Below are 19,582 nucleotides of genomic sequence, written 5' to 3' on the forward strand. Positions count from 1 at the left end.
AACTAGAGAAAGATGCAAAGAGCTAGGGTAGGGTAAGCCTTAGAGGAAGTTTGGAGTGGTGGGCTCAGGGAAGAGAGAGAGGTAGCAGAGGTAGCTGATCGGATGGTCTCAATCTTAGTAACAAACAAGTTATGAGCTCCTTGGACTTGTTGTTGGAGTTGAGGATGGAGGAGACATGGGAGAAGGGTTTAAGAAGATGGTTTGCAGTGGAGAAAAGAAGGTGGATGTTATTTTTGCATTCCAGGATCATCCTCGAATACTAAGCAGTTTTAGCAGATGAGAGCAGGACCCTATAGTGATTTAAGTGGTCCAGCCAGATCTGGTGGTGAATGGTTAAACCAGTTGCCTGCCATATCCTTTCAAGTCTGCATCCCTTAGACTTACGTGAGTGAAGATGAGGGCTATACCAGGGGAAACAGCCATGGTGAGAGAGAGTAATGGTTTTAATGAGGACTAGGGCATGAAAGGTAGAGGTGAGGGTGTGGTTGAACAGATCAGTAGCCGCAGCAATGTCATGGTGAATGGAAGGCTAAAGACTAAAGAATTAGGACTCCAACATAACAAGACTCCACACAAACATCAGCCACTCAGAGTTGCTGACTGTTCAATTTTGGAATGCACTGTTGAAAATTTGAGGAATCGTTTGGCAAACTTACAAACGATAAATCAGGCACGAAAGTTATTTTCTTTTAACAGAATGGTAGTGGGGGTGAGGGAGTTTAGTTATATATGAAGAGACTAGAGAAGCTGGGATTGTTCTCCTTAGAGCAGAAAAGGTTAAGGAGAGATTTATGAGAGGTCTTGATAGCATAAGTAGGGAGAAACTGTTTCAACTGACTGTAGGGTTGGTAACCAGAGCATGGAGACTTAAGATAGTTGGCAAAAAAGCCAGCGGAGAGATGAGGAGAAAATTTTGTTACCCAGTGAATTTTTGTGATTTGCAGTGCACTACCTGAAAAGGTGGCAGAAGCAGTATCAATGCGAACTTTCAAAAGGGAATTGGCTAAATACTTGAAAAGGAGAAATTTGCAGGGCTATGGGGAGAGAAAAGGGGAGTGGAACTAATTGGATAGCTCTTTCAAAGAGCCAGCACAGGCACAATGGGCAAAATGGCCTCCTTCTGTGCTGTATGATTCTGTCTGAGTCAGAACAAAATTTGGCTCTGGAAAGGATGCACAACAAAATTAGAGACAGGCAAGTAATGGGTGAGGCTTAAGAGGATGCGAGGGGGAAAATATGGACTAATCATTAATGATTTAAGGAGGCTTTTAATTTAGTAGCAGTGAAGAGGTGGTGTGCATTATGTTTCACGGAGCCCTATGAAACAAAACCACATACACATTTTAAATGGAGATTTACAGGGTATACATGTAGCTATTTTAGCCTTTGATGCTTATTCACAATAAAATCTTTTTGTAAGACCACAATGCTTGTGATACTTCCTTCACAGGTGTAGCTCAGTGCAGATTAACAATTTTGTAGTCTTTATAATAATCACGTGGAATTTTATGATCTGCTTTGGTATAAGGACCTCATTACTTAACTGAGTTCCTTTTTACAACAAAGACGACTTTTGCACATGCGCTCTGTTTATTTATCTGCCTCATCTGGCAGCATTTTTCCGGTCCAGCAGACACTAACATCTGATGAGTCAAACTTCCCATTTCAGACTAATCAGTTGACTGCACTAATTGCGAATGCAAATATGCAAATTTATATTAATTAATTACTCTGCTAATTAGTTCTGTGGTCTTTTGGAGTAATAAATCATTGTGCAGTAGAAAGGAAACGGGTCTTGTCCCATTTCACTCCACATAAAATTTTAATACATGCCTTCAAAAATAACTCCAATCTGATCATTGTGCTTCCAGTGATGATTCCCCTGCAGGAAGGTATAATTGTAAAAGGGTTTTCAAATCTTCAGCAAATGCCATCAACAAGGTGTCTGTTAGCAATTTAATTATCACATTATCAGCTTCCAAAAAGGCGAGTTTGCTGTGCTCCAGGCTAATACTGAATGCTTGTATGTTCGCACATTTAACCAAATAGCAAGATCTCTTTGCTCATCTTGCAGAATAGGCAAATGAACACGGAAGCCTTACATTTAGGATGTTGAATGGACATCCTGTGCTTCAAATGTCTTCTAATGCAAATACAGTGATACTCACCAGGTTTCCTGCTTCAGCTGTGGGTCTTGTTAAAGTAGAATGAATCCATTGGCGTGTGGAAACAGGTACTGTTACACAGTTTTCAAGTTTTTCTTTGGGCTTGAATAGATCATTTCAGAATGACGTGCATTCAGAAGGTGTGCTAATATGTGGCAACCCAAAGCATTTCTGAAGCATTTGAATGTAGTGCTCATCAAAAATGAACATAGATCAATCCATGCTAATTACTAAAGTGTAGTCAATGGGGATTGGGTGATTCTCATATGCAAGGAAACATTTTTAGTTTCTTGCTTCTGAATTTATAGAAAAGTAGTTTCTCTTTGATAACTAAAATGAAATGAGACAGTGTGTCATTATAATAAATTCTAACATGTCAAGATTCAGTTTGACACATGATGAAGCCGAGTGCTAAATCTGATCTGAGGTGCTGAAATATGAGGCAGTAGCACATCTTCACGTTTAATGCTGTAATTGGATTGCACTCTTCATTTTTGCAAAAAATTGACAGATTTATAAAAAAAAATTACTGTAAGTCATGACCTAAGTGGTAAATTGGAGAACTGCATGGGAATGGAAAGAAACTTAGGAACCATTTTATGATGATTTAGTGTAAAATATTTAAATGTATTTATAAATGAATCAAGTACAATTTATGGTCGGGAGATAATGGTGTATTCTGCTGGGAAATAGCAATTCATTGCATTATGGAGATTCAAAGATCACTGCTGAGTTTTGCATTCCTTCTGCTGAAGTCAATTATTTGTAAGTGCTATAGCTTTTAATATGGCATGTAATATTGCATAGGTAATACATTGATAGTGGAGTCTAGGACAAGGGACATAACCTTAAATTCAGAGCTTGATCCTGCAGGACAGCAGTTAGGAAACACTTCTTCAGAAGTATGAAACTCTCTCCCACAAAAATTAATAATTTTAAATCTGAGGTCAATAGATTTTTGCTTGCCAAGAGTATTAATGGGATATGAAGCCAAGGCAAGTGCATGGAGTTAGGATACAGATCAGCTATAATTTCATTGATTGGCAGAATAAGTTAAAGGGTTGTTCCTATATTTCTACTTTAAGTAAATTTATGGGACACTATAATTATAAGATTGATATCACAAACAAGCATGGAACCAAATATATAGGGCCGTAAAACCATTAATGCTTGAATTCATGTGTCAATGACCACCAGCAATGACTCCACTAAAGTAAATGGGATCTGGGGAGCCCACTATATTATAATCTTGGCAGGTGGCCATCACAGGGGGATACCTACAATATGTGGTCCGAGAGATACATGCAAAATCTTTGCCATCTGCGGAGTGAAGCCCAAAAACTTGGCCTAGACCCCCAGGTGGGCCACACTTCTGCTGGACATTGGAAAACGTCTACTTTCACTCAGAGTATAGTACCAATGGTTTTCTGGCAGGTTGAGGACAACTTTCCAACCTGGGACCCTCCTGTCTATATTGTTACGCTTACACTTGCATTACTCTTACACTAACAGTCCCTGTTTGAAGAGTACAAAGGCTACATCATTAACAATGGCCCATATAAACAGCTGGGAAAGGCTGGGATGCAGTATATACTGGTCCTAGTCTAACTTGTGGATCTTCTGCCACAGCCCTGATGAATTTACAGCCAGTGTGCACAGGAGGAGCCACAAAGTTTCAGAACCATTGTTTCTTCTAAAACCACCTGTGTCCTTCATTTTCTGATATCTGACAGTAAAAAAAAACTCTTTAGTATAAAAATGAACAAAATATTCAAAACTCAGTTCTTAACATTTATGCATGTTGTAAGCTGTAGTAGAGAAAAAATTGATCATACCCATCACACTTATAACTGACCTCTAAGTAGCATCCAAAAACTTAAGAATAAACAAACTTGCAGTTATCTAGTGCCTTTTACATCCTCAGGATAGCCCTAGATGCTTCATAGAAAATTAATTAATTTTGAAGTGTCATCACTGTTGTTATACAAGCAAATATGGTCATAAATTTGCACACAACAAGATCCCACAAAAGCACTGACCTATTTTTATGGTTTTGGTTGAAGGAGGAATGTTGGCCAGGACACCAGGAGAACACTTGCACTCTTCTTCAGCTACATGAGATATTTTATACCAACTTGAACAGGTAGGTTTAATGTCTTATCAAAAAGATAACACCTTTGATTATGCAACACTCCCGTGATACTGCATTGAAGTGTCAATCTAGATTATGTGTTCAAATCTGTGTTCGGAAATTAATGCAGAACTTTTTGTATCAAAGCTGAGGGTGTTACTAACTGGTTGAGCCAAATCAACAAAAGCACAGCTTCAGCTATACAAGATGATTCTTGAAACCAGTTTCCTAATGATTTAGGTCATCACTGAATATAAAAAAAAGAGAAAATCTGTATGTCTTCTCCCATGTGTTAGGAGGAATCTGAAAGTCCAATAAAATTCAACTAAGAAAGTGATGATTGTATTAGTGCTATGTAGGTTAATGATTGAAGCAAATCACACTTCAACCCCTTTGGAAAGATGGGAGTGTGTCAGTGTGAAAAGAGATTCACTCACTCAATGAATATTTCCAGTTTGAATATGTTCCACAATATTAACATGTTTTGGATGCGGCAAAACTGTTCCAAGGTGCTTCACAGGAGCATTATAAAACAAAATATGACACCAAGCCGCATAAGGAGATATTGGGGCAGATGAATAAACGCTTGGTCAAAGAGGTAGGTTTTAAGAAGCCTCTTAAAGGAGAAAAGCGAGGTGGAGAGGGAGGGAATTCCAGAGCTTAGGGCCTTGGCAGCTGAAGACACAGCCACCAACGGTGGAGTGATAAAAGTCAGGGATGCACAAGAGGCTAGAATTAGAGGAGTGCGGATATCTCAGAGGGTTGTAAATTGGAGGAGGTTACAGGGATAGGGAGGGTTGAGGCCATCGAGGGATTTGAAAATGGTTGAGAATTTATTATTGAGGTGATGCTTGACTGAGAACCAATGTAGGTCATTTAGCACAGAGGTGTTAGGTGAATGGGATGTGGTGCGAGGTAGGACACGAGCAGCAAACTTTTTGATGACCTCAAGTTTAAGGAGGGTAGACCATGGGAGACCAGCTCGGAATGCATTGGAATAGTCAAGTCTAGATGTAACAAAGGCATGGATGAGGGTTTCATCAGGCAAGACGGAGTTGGGCAATGTTATGCAGGTGGAAATAAGTGGTCTTAGTGCTGGTACCTGGTTGGAAGTTCAGCTCGGGGTCAAATATGACACCAAGGTTGTGAACAGCTTGTTTCAGATTCAGAAAGTTGTCGGGAAGAAGGAAGGAGCCAATGGCTAGGCAATGGAGTTTGTGGTGGGGACAGAAGACAATGTCTTCAGTCTTCCCAATATTTAGTTGGAAGAAGTTTCTGCTCATCCAGTACTGGATGGCGGAAAGCAGTCTGACAAATTAACTAGAAACTTAGGGAAAGAATCCTCTGTATGCTGTTTTGACAAAACTAAGCTAGACCTTTATAAACAGGTTAGATTTTCATAACATGGTCCATATACAAAAATCTGCTAGAATGCATTTTTGAGGTAATGTTCGGCAACACAAGCCATTTTTAAGAAACTCCTGCCTGGTGGAAATTGGGCAGATGGGCAGTTAAAATCTACTTTTTTTTTAGATTTAGAGATACAGCACTGAAACAGGCCCTTCGGCCCACCGAGTCTGTGCCGACCATTAACCACCCACTTATACTAATCCTGCACTAATCCCACACTCCTACCACATCCTCACCTGTCCCTATATTCCCCTACCACCCACCTGTACTAGTGGCAATTTATATTGGCCAATTCACCTATCAACCTGCAAGTCTTTTGGCTGTGGGAGGAAACCGGAGCACCTGGAGGAAACCCACGCAGACACAGGGAGAACTTGCAAACTCCACACAGGCAGTACCCAGATTTGAACCCGGGTCGCTGGAGCTTTGAGGCTGCGGTGCTAACCACTGCACCACATCTTGAATCTGCTCAGTTGAGCATGTGGCAAGGACATCCACTCAAAGCTGGCAGGGCCCTTTCCCACAAATGCATGATTTGTCGCAATGATATTAATGGGACCCGACTGCAATTTTAACTTGGTACATTATTTGTTTCCAGCAGTTTAGTGACTCAGGCTCATAAGAGGCCTAAAAAGGTCCACCAGGCCCTATAAGGAAAGTTTAGACTGACCCTGCTGTGGAATCGCCCCCGACGTGAATTAGCCATGTTAATGAAGGAATGAACAAAGTCAGGGTTGGGGCAATGGCCACCAAAGAAAACTGGGCAACATTTATTTTGTGGATGGATTTTGCCCTCTTTAAGGGGGTCACTCACACCCATTTTAGGTGTGGGAACCTGCGACCCACCCCTTTGGATCGACAACCACCACCCATGTTTCCAGGGTCTTTGGGGCAGTACAGATAGGCTTGCAATCTGCCAGTGTCCCAATCCTGCTCGTCCTTCCCCTCCAATCCCATGAACTTGGTGATGTCTGAGGGCTTAGTGAGTTGTAACAACATATGTGGTCCTCGGTATACTAGGCCTGGAGCTCTTGTCAGATTATTTTTCATTTACTTGTGAAACTATAACCATGTAACAGGAAGTCCTCTGAGAAAAAAACCCCTAAAAGAATGAAGAGCAGCAGTTTGTAGAATGAAGAAAATCAGGTAGTTAGTTGTGTAGGACTCATGTGACTGCTTTGAACCTCAAACCTTGCACTGAACCACACAGTGACATGCCTGTGTAAAGGCTTTCTAGATATCCTTCAAAAGTTGTTTTTTGTTAATGAAATGATCATTGAACTCTGCTCCAAAATTTAGTAAAGAACTTCATCTGAGATTATTGGAATTAAATTGCACCCAGTAGTCTAGTGTTACAGCAAAGCGAAATTGCATTCAAAGCCCTTAATGCTTATAACTAGATTTAAAGACCCTGAATTTGCAGAGTAGTAAAATAATGGAATCACTTTCGAAAACCATTGTTTTATTTTCCTCCCGCGTTTAGCAATCTAATGTTTAGCAGCATCTGCATTGCTTAAATAAATTTATAAATTAAAACCAGTCTGTTAATAGAAGCAGTGTGTTCTAATAGCATGTACTAATGATCCATATGAAAATGAAGCAGGTTTTAATAGTGGAAGGGAATAGCATCTAAATTGCACCGTTTGAGGCCAGAGCTGTGCAATGACAATCTCTCAGTCGTAAACAGCCTGGCACAGCTTCTGGTGACACCATGTGTGTCGTAGAGAATCTCTTGCTCTTTCTGCCCCCTCATTGCCCTCCATTTTTGTTAGCTTCTACCGTCTTCTATGTATCTTGCTAACTGATCCCAAAACCTGCTATTTTGTTTTGCTGTCTCTCGCCCCTCTTTAGTGTTATACATGATTCCCCAAAGCCAGGTGACCTGTTCCTGGGCCTGTGCCAATACCGCTTTGTGACTGACTGCTGGGAGGTGTGTGAGCGCAGTGGGGATTGACTCATTCTCTGCTTACCCTCCCGCATCTTCTCGAATTGTGGGGAAAGGCAGTGTCTGTGCTCCAGACCTCCTGACAAACAGCCCAGCTGACAGCAGAAGCTCAGCACGTGGACTCAAATCTGCATCCAATCACTTGCTGCTGTAGCATGTTGTTATAGCAACACGCTGGGATTGTTAATGTTACACTTGCTCAATCAATTCTACTTCTTTGTTATGTATTTTTATCCTTCATTCCCAGCCTGGGCCACACATCCTAGATCCCTGCCAAGATTGTAGGTAAGTGGCCCTCAGGGGCTTTCATGAAGACCACGCTCTGGACAGCTCCTAACCATTGCTATCGTGTAACTAAGGGTAAAAAGCTTGCAAGGCTGACTCCCGCCCACTGCCATACAATTCACTTCCAACTGCATGATGACTCAGCCACTCCAGTAAGGCCCTGATTGTGATGAAGATTGACTGTCAGTGAGGCCAGTATTTCACTGTGAATCCTGAGTTCTGTAGTGCAGCATTGTGTTGTGCCACTGAAATGTTTAAACAGATGTTTGATTTCTATTTCACAGCTATTTTGTCCCTTTTTTTGATATAGTTTTGTTGGAAGATCCTTCAGCAGATCAGGACATCCTGATCAATAATTAGTATATGTGTGCCTGAAGTGTATATGTCTGAGTTAAAGAGAGAGAGAGAAAGAAAATGTGTACTTGTGTATTTGTGAAATGTGTTGATGTGTGAATTATGTGTGTAAAGTGTGTGCTTGAAATGTCTGTCTTAAAAAATAGAAATAAGGTTCATTTCCAGAGGAATAAAACTGAACAGCAAAGAATCTGTGCTAAACTTGAATAAAACCTTGATTAGACCACACTTGGAGTACCTTGCACAGTTCTGACCTCCATATTACAAAAAAAGATATAGAGCGAATAGTAGCATAGTGATTATATTACTAGACTAGTAATTTAAAGGCCTGGACAGGAGTTCAAATTCCACCACAGCAGCTGGGGAATTTAAATTCAATTAATTAAGTAAAGTTGGAATGAAAAAAGCTAGGATTAGCAAAGGTGATCATGGGTAAAAACCCATCTGGATTACTAATGTCCGTTACGGAAGGAAATCTGCTGTCCTTACCTAGACTGGCCTACATGTGATTCCAGACCAACAACAATTCTGTTGACTCTTAACTGCTATTTGAAATGGCCTAGTAAGCCACTCAGTTGTATTAAACTGCTACGAAAAAGAGTAAAGCCAGACAGACCACTCAACATCGATCTAGGCATTAAACATGGCAAAGGTACAATCCGCCCAGTTGACCCTGCAAAGCCCTTCTCGCTAACATCTGGGGCCTGTGCCAAAATTGGGAGAGGGGTTCCACAGAGTAGTCAATCAAAAACCTGATATAGTCATACTCACAGAATCATATCTTACAGCCAATGTCCCAGATACCTCCATCACCATTCCTGAGTATATTCTGTCCGACTGGCAGGACAGATCCACCAGAGGTGGCAGCACAATGGTATACAGTCAGGAGGGAGTGCTCCTGGGAGTCCTTAACGTTGGCTCTGGGTCCCATGAAGTCTCATGGCATCAGATCAAACATGGGCAAGGAAACCTCCTGCTGATTACCACTTACTGCCCTCCCTCAGCTGATGAATCAGTACTACTCCATGTTGAACACCACTTAGAAGAAGCACTGAGGGTAGCAAGGGCACAGAATGTACTTTGCGTGGGGGGCTCCAATGTTCTTCCCCAGGTCCCTCTGTTCCTACTCACTCTTTAGAACTGTACTATTAAGTCTATATTGCCTTTCTGTATCCTTTCTGCCAAAATGCTTCACTTCACACTTGTTTGTACAATATTCCATCTGCCACTTGTCTGCCCAATCTGCTAGCCTATTGATTGGTATTATCCTCACTGTTTGCCACAATTCCAAGTTTGGTATCGTTGGAAAATTTTGAAATTTTACTCTGTATTCCAAGTCATTTATATATGTATATCAAAAGAAGGAGTGGTCCCCACATTGACCCTTGGGGAACACCACTTTGACCATGCTCCAGGCTGAAAAACAACCTTTTACCACGACTCACTGTTTTCTTTTAAGCCAAGTTTATTTAATCTAAGTTGACACTAACCCTCCTATTCCATAAGATTCAAGTTTGTTAACCAGCCTTTTATGTGGTTCTTTGTCAAGTACGTTCTTAAAATCTATATAGACAACATCCATTGCATTACCTCCATCAAGCTTCTCTGTTACTTCATCAAAAAATTCAATTAGAAATCCGTGCTGGCTCTCCTTAATTAACTCAAACCTTGCCAAGTGCCTGTTAATTTTTTGTTCCTGATTATTGTTTCTCAAACCTTACCCACTACTGATGTTAAACTGACTGGCCTACAGTTAGGAGGAATGACTTTACACCCTTTCTTGAACAAGAGTGATACATTTGCCATTGAACCCACTGTGCCCACACTTCCCGCCCTAGCACAAAGCAATTCCACAGTCAACAATCCACCCTCCCACTGACATCCATTGCCCATCTTCTATTTCTGTCATAGCATTTTCCTCAAGGTTGATGGCCGCTTGGCAGGCGGCAGATAACAATGGGGATGACTGGACAATGGAGCTTTGAAATAAAGTTTATGCTGCATGAACATTGAGAATAAAAGTGACAATTTAATAAAGTTTAAACACCCAATTGATTTCCCTTGTGAAACTACGAAGCTTTTCTCTTCCATTTCGTGTTACTTCAATGTGGTGCTACCCCTGTGGGTTCAGCAGAGCTAGAAGTATGCTGCTCCTTGCCCTGCTCTGACTGCTCAGATGCCAGTGGTGGATGACCTCTGGGTTTTGGAGCTCATAAGAACAGTGCCAAAGACTGCCCCACCCCCACCTGTGCAGTGCAGACTTGCCCATCAGGACGATATGCAGCATATGGGGCTCTGACTGATGGAGGGGGCAAGAGGTGAGGAGTGGGAGCATTTTTAGAAGAGACCCCACATCCATGGCCCCCTTCTCTCATGGCCCACCCCCACTTTCCTGCTAGCCTAGTGCTGGACAGCACTTTGCTGCACTTCAGTGAGGTGCTGAATAGCCAAGGCAAGCACTTCCTCCCTCTTATTTAAACTAATAGACTGAGGGATGAATTTTATGGTCCCCCTGAGATAGCTTTGGAGGTGGGGGACCCATAGAATTGCAACGGGAGACGGGGGGGGGTGGGGGAGCGAAAAGGCCCATTGCCTTCCTGACGCAATGCAATTTTGTTGGGGATGGGATAGGCCGACTATGACCACCTAAGGGCCTCTTCCTCCCACCGCTGAGGTATAGCATGCTGGGGAGGTGGGTGGGGGGCCTCCGCCATGCGGAAAGATCGCCCAGTAAAATGAGGTGACCTCCCTGTGGGCTTGGGGGCGGGACCTCCACTAATGCAATCCGTGGCCCACAGTGGGCCCATGTCGGGAAAACCTACACCTCCGTGAACCACCCTCCACTGCATTAAACGTCCACTCTCCCCCACCTCCCCTCTTTAAAGGGATGGGGATCCCAGCGCCAGGCAGTTAATTGGCCTTGCACCAGAGAATTGCGCCGGGGGCCTCCAGCTGACCAAGGCAGAATCCCCCCCCTCCTTTTCGGCCTGGCGCAGGGAGCCCCGCTGTGGGCACAAAATTCAGCCCTGAGTGTGCCACATCTGATGTTCCATGCAGGTGGCTACTCTTTCATCAGCTAGACATCATGGCATTCACGGTGGAGCTGGACTCCTCCAATCTCTTTCCAATCATGCACTATGCCTGTAGAAATGCTAAAAGAATCTCACACATTTTCCGCTGCTGCTGTTTGCCGATGACCCCAGAGACTAAGCATCTATGTCCAGCCGAGCAGAGCTTGGAGGGTCTTATGCCCTCTGACGATGACTCTCAACTGCTGTCCCTGTTTCCAACATCTGCTCCTGTTCACATGATGTGTGATTCACCATGTGACAACCCAACGACCTGTCTTGGAGGCTCCACTGAGGTGTGTATATCTGAGCTTGTGGCGGGTGTGCATGAATCATGTGATGGTGCTGGCTCAGAGTGCATGACCTCCTCAGCGGAGTTATCCTCCTCTTCAGGCAACCAGCTCCTGAATGACAATTGAAGGACCTGTGGGAGATGAAAGTCATGAATTAAAACTGAGAAAATAATAGGGTTCAAAGTCAACATTGTGCAGATCATCATATTTCAGTGATGCTGACATCAAGACCACAAGTGAGTGTTATGTGCCTTGTGAATTGTCCTGATGAGTGCAAGATGAAAAGCTTCGACAAAATGTCTCTGTTTTCAGCAATACTCAAGTGCTGTACTACCAAATGACTACTCTACAATAATTCTGTCACCAGATATCTGGGAGACCCCCATCTCTCCATTGTCAATGACCATGCGTTCTGAGCCTCTGCTTATCTCCAGTGCTTTGTCCTCTGCAGCAGTCAAGGTGACTATAGCAGGGGGCTCTCGGTCTGTCCCTGGTGTCTGCACTCCCTTATCCTGCAAGGAGAGAAAGCAGAGAATGAGAAATGCTTGAGAAGATGGAAGGAAGGACAACTTTTGTGGAGGGTGACTGTGAGAGATGGGTGTGAGATGTTAATCAGATGAGAGTGAGTATCAGTGGCGGCTGTTCAGATGTGAATATATGGAGGTGCCTTGAAAGAGGAATGGGAGGATTGGCAAGGTGTATCGGTGTGAGGAGAGCTGTGCAGGAGAATGCTGGGCAAAGCACAGTGTGGGAGTTGTCCTTTGAATGTGGGATGCCACTTACATTTGCTGCCCTGATGAGGTCATTGAACTGCTTTCGGCACTGCATGCATGAGTGAGGTACTACACTCCTGCTGCTGACCTCTATTATGATGGCGTATTTGTTAGAATCTTAAATATAATCATTTAAATATATGATTATGTGAATATGTATGTCATCACAGGAAGTGATGCAATATCACGTGATTCAGTGCTCCTGCACAGTCTGTTAGCCAGTATAAGCTGAAGCAACAGCAAGTCTCCATTAAAGCTCTGTGTTCTAAACCTTTAGGCCTGACCTTCAGCTTTGTTTGTATCAGTCTAAAAAAGATAATATAACAACCTCCTCAGCCACTTCCATCCATGCCTGCTTGGCTTCCAAGGCAGGCTTTTCACTCCCGTCTGCTGGGAACAAATTACTCTGTGGGCCCTTACACCCCATAGCATGGTGTCCAGGGATGTCTTAGAGAACTGAAGGAGAGCCATCCCTGATTGAGACTCAATCACTCAAATTGCTGTCTCCACTTGACAATTGAATGGTTCCATTCTGTCCTTTGCTGGGGGCCCTTTAAATATTGAGGCTTCAAAGGTCAAGTGCAGGTCGTGATCATGCCTGCCCTCTCCAATTGTTTGGGAAACCCAAACATGGGATTTTTTTCTCCTTATTCGTTCTTGGAATGTGACCACGCTGGCGAGGATAACATTTAGCAGATATGTAGGCAAATCTCCGAGAGGTGTAGAAATAATAGGGTGATAATAGTAGGGGATTTCAACTTCCCCAATATTAACTGGGATAGTTTTAGTGCAAAAGGTTTAAAGGGGGTGGAATTCTTAAAGTGCAAACAGGAGAGCTTTTTGAGCCAGCTCATAGAAAGTCCGACAAGAGAAGGGGCGTTACTGGACCTAATCCTAGGGAATGAGGCCGGACAAGTGGTAGAAGTGTCAGTGGGGGAGCATTTCGTGGATAGTGATTTAAGATTTAAGGTAGTTATGGAAAAGGACAAAGAGGGACTGGAAATAAAGGTACTGAATTGGGGGAAGGCCGATTTCAATATGATAAAGCAGGATCTGGCCAAAGTGGACTGGGAGCAGCTACTTGTAGGAAAGTCTACATCAGACTAGTGGGAATCATTCAAAAAGGAAATAGTGAGAGTTCAGGGCCAACATAGTTCTGTAAAGGCGAAGGTAGGACCAAAAGTCCAGGGAACCCTGGATGTCAGGAAATATCGAGGATTGGATAAAGAAAAAAAGGAGGCGTATGGCAGATTCAGAGGGCTAAAAACAGCGGAGGCCCTAGAGGAGTATAGAAAGTGTAGGGGGGTACTTAAAAAAATAATTAGGAGAGCGAAGAAGGGGCATGAAAAAACACTGGCAGGCAAGATAAAGGAAAATCCTTAGGCATTTTATAAGTATATTTAGGGCAAGAGGATAACCAGGGAAAGAGTAGGGCCCATTAGGGACCAAAGTGGCAATCTGTGTGTGGAGTCAGAGGATGTAGGTGATGTTTTAAATGATAACCTTTCATCTGTGTTCACTCTGGAGGAAAGTGTAGAGATCAGGGAGGGGGAGTGTGATATACTCGAACAAATTAGCATTGAAAGGGAGGAAGTATTAGCAGTTTTAGTAGGCTTAAAAGTGGATAAATCCCCAGGCCCAGAAGAAATGTATGCCAGGCTGTTATGTGAGGCAAGGGAGGAGCTAGCAGGGGCTCTGACACAAATTTTCAAATCCTCTCTGGCCATAGGAGAGGTGCTAGAGGACTAGAGGACAGGAAATGTGGTACTATTATGCAAGAAGGGTAGCGAGGATAAAGCAGGTAATTACAGGCTGGTGAGTAGGGAAACTATTGGAAAAAATTCTAAGGGACAGGCTTAATCTCCACTTGGAGTGGCAGGGATTAATCAAGGATAGTCAGCATGGCGTTGTCAGGGGGAGATCATGCCGAACAAGCTTGATTGCACTTTTTGAGGAGGTGACTAGATGTGTAGATGAGGATAAAGCAGTTGATGTAGTCTACATGGACTTCAGTAAGGCTTTTGATAAGTCCTGCATGGGAGATTGGTTGAGAAGGTAAGAGCTCATGGGATCCAGGGCAATTTGGCAAATTGGATCCAAAATTGGCTTAGTGGAAGGAGGCAGAGGGTGATGGTCGAGAGTTGTTTTTGCGATAGGAAGCCTATGACCAGTGGTGTACTGCAGGGATCGGTGCTGGCACCCTTGCTGTTTGTAGTGTACATTCATGATTTAGACGTGAATCTAGGAGGTATGATCAGTATGTTCGCAGATGACGCAAAAATTGTTGGTGTTGTAAATAGTGAGGAGGAAAACCTTAGATTACAGGACGATACAGATGGGCTGGTAAGAAAGGCAGAGCAGTGGCAAATGGAATTTAAACCTGAGAAGTGTGAGGTAATGCATTTTGGGAGGACTAACAAAGCAAGGGAATATACAATGGATGGTAGGACCCTAGGAAGTACAGACAGTCAGAGGGACCATAGATCACTGATGACAGCAGCACAGGTAGATAAGGTGGTTAGGAAGGCCTATGGGATACTTGCCTTTCTTAGCTGAGGCATGGAATATAAGAGCAGGGAGGTTATGATGGAGCTGTAGAAAACGCTAGTTAGGCCACAGCTGGGGTACTATGTACAGTTCTGGCCGCCACACTATAGGAAGGATGTGATTGCACTGGAGAGGGGGCAGAGGAGATTCACCAGGATGTTGCCTGGGCTGGAGCAATTCAGCTATGAAGAGAGACTGGATAGGCTAGGGTTGTTTTCCTTAGAGCAGAGAAGGCTGAGGGGGTACCTAATTGAGGTATACAAAATTATGAGGGGCATAGTTAGGGTAGATAGGAAGAAACATTTTCCCTTAGCAGAGGTGTCAATAACCAGGGGGCATAGATTTAAGGTAAGGGGCAGGAGGTTTAGAGTTGATTTGAGGAAAAATGTTTCACCCAGAGGGTGGTTGGAATCTGGAACACACTGCCTGAAGGGGTGGTAGAGGTTGGACCCCTCACAACATTTAAGAAGTATTAAGATGAGCACTTGAAACACCATAGCCTACAAGGCTATGGGCCAAGTGCTGGAAAGTGTGATTAGAATAGATAGGTGCTTGACGGCCAGCATGGACCTGATGGGACGAAGGGTCTGTTTCTGTGCTGTTTAACTCTATCACTCTATTTAGAGCCCATCTCTAATGTCCTTTGAGAATGTGGTGGTGAGCTGCTGCATTGAACCATTGCAGTGCATATTTTTTTTATTCATTCAGGGATATGGGCATCACTGGCTAGGCCAGCATTTATTGCCCATCCCTAATTGCCCTTGAGAAGGTGGTGGTGAGCTGCCTTCTTGAACTGCTGCGGTCCATGTGAGGTAGGTACAGCCATAGAGCTGTTAGGAAGGGAGTTCCAGAATTTTGACCCAGCGACTGTGAAGCAATGGCGATATAGTTCCAAGTCAGGATGGTGTGTTACTTGGAGGGGAACTTGCAGGTGGTGGTGGTCCCATGCATTTGCTGCCCTTGTCCTTCTAGTTGGTAGCAGTCGTGGGTTTGGAAGGTGCTGTCTAAGGACCCTTGGTGCTTTGCTGCAGTACATCTTGTAGATGGTACACACTGCTGCCACTGTGCGTCGGTGGTGGAGGGAGTGAATGTTTTTGAATTGGGTGCCAATCAAGCGGGCTGCTTTGTCCTGGATGGTGTTAAGCTTCTTGAGTGTTGTTGAGCTGCACCCATCCAGGCAAGTGGAAAGTATACTATCACACTCCTGACTTGTGCCTTGTAGATGGTGGACAGGCTTTGGGGAGTCATGAGGTGAGTTACTCATTGCAGAATTCCTAGTCTCTGAGCTGCTCTTATATGGCTACTCCAGTTCAGTTTCTGGTCAATGGTAGCCCCTAGGATGGTGATAGTGGGGGATTCAGTGATGGTAATGCCATGAAATGTCAAGGGGAGTGGTTAGATTCTCTCTTGTTGGAGATGGTCATTGCCTGGCACTTGTGTGGTGCGAATGTTACTTGCCACTTATCAGCCCAAGCCTGGATATTGTCCAGGTCTTGCTGCATTTCTACATGGACTGCTTCAGTATCTGAGGAGTCGCGATTGGTGCTGAACATTGTGCAATCATCAACGAACATCCCCACTTCTGACCTTATGATTGAAGGAAGATCGTTGATGAAGGAGCTGAAGATGGTGGGCCGAGGACACTACCCTGAGGGACTCCTGCAATGATGTCCTGGAGCTCAGACGATTGACCGCCAACATCCACAATCATCTTCCTTTGCGCTAGATGTGACTCCAACCAATGGAAAGTTTTTCCCCTGATTCCCATTGACTTCAGTTTTGCTAGGGCTCCTTGATGCCATACTTGCTCAAATGCTGCCTTGATGTCAAGGGCAGTCATTCTACCTCATGTCTTGAGTTCAGCTCTTTTGTCCATGTTGAACCAAGGCTGTGAGGAGGTCAGGAGCTGAGTGGCCCTGGTGGAACCCAAACAGAGTGTCACTGAGCTAGCTATTGCTAAGCAAGTGCCATTTGATGGCACTGTTGGTGACACCTTCCATCACTTTACTGATGATTGAGAATGGACTGATGGGGCGGTAATTGGCCGGGTTGGACTTGTCCTGCTTTTTGTGTACAGGACAAACCTGGGCAATTTTTCACATTGCCGGGTAGATGCCAATGTTGCAGCTGTATTGGCTCAAGGCACGGCAAGTTCTGGAACACAGGTCTTCAGTACTATTGCCGGAATATTGTCAGAATCCATAGCCTTTGCAGTATCCAGTGCCTTCAGTCATTTCTTGATATCACATGGAGTGAATCGAATTGGCTGAAGTTTGGCATCTGTGATGCTGGGGATTTCAGGAGGAGGCCGAGATGGATCATCAACTGGGCGCTTCTGGCTGAAGATTGTTGCAAATGCTTCTGTCTTATCTTTTGCACTGATGTGCTGGGCTCCCCCATCATTGAGGATAGGGATATTTGTGGTACCACCTCCTCCAGTTAGTTGTGCAATTGTCCACCACCATTCATGGCTGGATGTGGCAGGACTGCAGAGCTTAGATCTGATCCGTTGGTTATGGGATCGCTTAGCTCTGTCTATTGCTTGCTGCTTATGCAGGTTGGCATGCAAGTAGTCTTGTGTTGTAGCTTCACCAGGTTGGCCTCATTTTGAAGTATGCCTGGTGCGGCTCCTGCCATGCCCTCCTGCATTTTTCATTGAACCAGGGTTGGTCTCCTGGCTTGATGGTAATGGTAGAGTGGGGGATATGCCGGGCCATGAGGCTACAGATTGTGGTTGAGTACAATTCTTCTGCAGCTGATGGCCCACAGAGCCTCATGGATGCCCAGTTTTGCATTGCTAGATCTGTTCGAAATCTATCCCATTTAGCATGGTGGTAGTGCCTCACAACACGATGGAGAGTATCCTCAATGTGAAGGCGGGACTTCTCTCCACAAGGACTGTGCAGTGGTCACTCCTACCAATACTGTCATGGACAGATGCATCTGTGGCAGGCAGATTGGTGAGAATGAGGTCAAGTATGTTTCTCCCTCTTGTTGGTTCCTTCACCACCTGCTGCATACCCAGTCCAGCAGCTATGTCCTTTAGGACTCGGCCAGTTCAGTCAGTAGTGGTGCTACCGAGCCATTCTTGGTGATGCACATTGAAGTCTCCCACCCAGAGTACATTCTGCAACCTTGCCACCCTCAGTGCTTTCTCCAAGTGGTGTTCAACATGGAGGAGTACTGACTAATTAGCTGAGGGAGGGTGGTAGGCCCGTGATTGACCTGATGCCATGAGACTTCATGGTGTCTGGAGTTGATGCTGAGGACACACAAGGCAACTGCCTCCTGACTGTATGCCACCTTGCCACCACCTCTGCTGGGTCTGCCCTGCCGGTGGGACAGGACATACCCGGGGATGGTGATGGCATTGTCTGGGACATTGTCTGTAAGGTATGATTCCGTGAGTATGACTATGTCAGGCTGTTTCTTGACTAGTCTGTAGGACAGCTCTCCCAACCTTGGCACAAGCCACCAGATGTTAGTAAGGAGGACTTTGCAGGGTCGACAGGGCTGGGTTTGCCGTTGTCGTTTCCGGTGCCTAGGTCGGTGCCGGGTGGTCCGTCCGGTTTCATTCTTTTTTATTGACTTCGTAGCGGTTAGATACAACTGAGTGGCTTGCTAGGCCATCTCAGAGGGCATGGAAGAGTCAACCATATTGTTGTGGGTCTGGAGTCACATGTACGCCAGACCAGGTAAGGACAGCAGATTTTCTTTCCTATAGGATATTAGTCAACCAGATGGGTTTTACAACAATCGACAATGGTTTCATGGCCATCATTAGATTAGCTTCTAATTCCGGATTTATTAATTTAATTCAAGTTCCACCTTCTGCTGTGGTGGGATTCAAACCCATGTCCCCAGAGTAATACCCTGAGTCTCTGGGTTACTAGTCCAGTGACCAGTACCTAGTGACTCGTGTGTGTCGATACACCCACAGTGCTTTTAAGGAGGGAGTTCTAGGATATATTTCGAGGTCAGGATGGTGTATGACTTGGAGGGGAACTTGCAGGTGCTGGTCTTTCCATGCTTCTACTGCCCTTGTCCTTCTAGCTGGTAGAGTTCACGAGTTTGGAAGGTGCTGTCGAAAGAGTTTTGGTGAGTTGCTGCAGCGCATCTTGTGTATGGTACACACTGCTGCCACTGTGTACTGCTGGTGGAGGGATTGAATGCTTAAGACGGTTGATGGGTGCTGATCAAGCAGGCTGCTTTGTCCTAGATGGTGTCGAGCTTCTTTAGTAATGTTGGAGCTGCACCCATCCAGGCAAATGGAGAATATTCCATCACACTCCTGACTTGTGTCTTGTAGACGGTGGACCGGCTTTGGGGAGTCAGGAGGTGAGCTACTCACTGCAGATTCAGTGATGGTAATGCCATTGAATGCCAAGGGGTGATGCTTAAATGTTTTCTTGCTGTAGATGGTCATTACCTGGCACTGGCGTGGCACAAATGTTACTTATCACTCATCATCCCAACCGTGAATGTTGTCATGCAGGCACAGACTGCTTCAGTATCTGAGGAGTTTTGAATGCTATTGAACACTGTGCAATCATCAGCAAACATCCCTACTTCTGACCTTATGATGGAGGGAAGGCCATTGATGTAGCAGCT

Source organism: Heterodontus francisci, chromosome 5, assembly GCF_036365525.1.
Source record: "Heterodontus francisci isolate sHetFra1 chromosome 5, sHetFra1.hap1, whole genome shotgun sequence".
NCBI classification, from domain to species: domain Eukaryota; kingdom Metazoa; phylum Chordata; class Chondrichthyes; order Heterodontiformes; family Heterodontidae; genus Heterodontus; species Heterodontus francisci.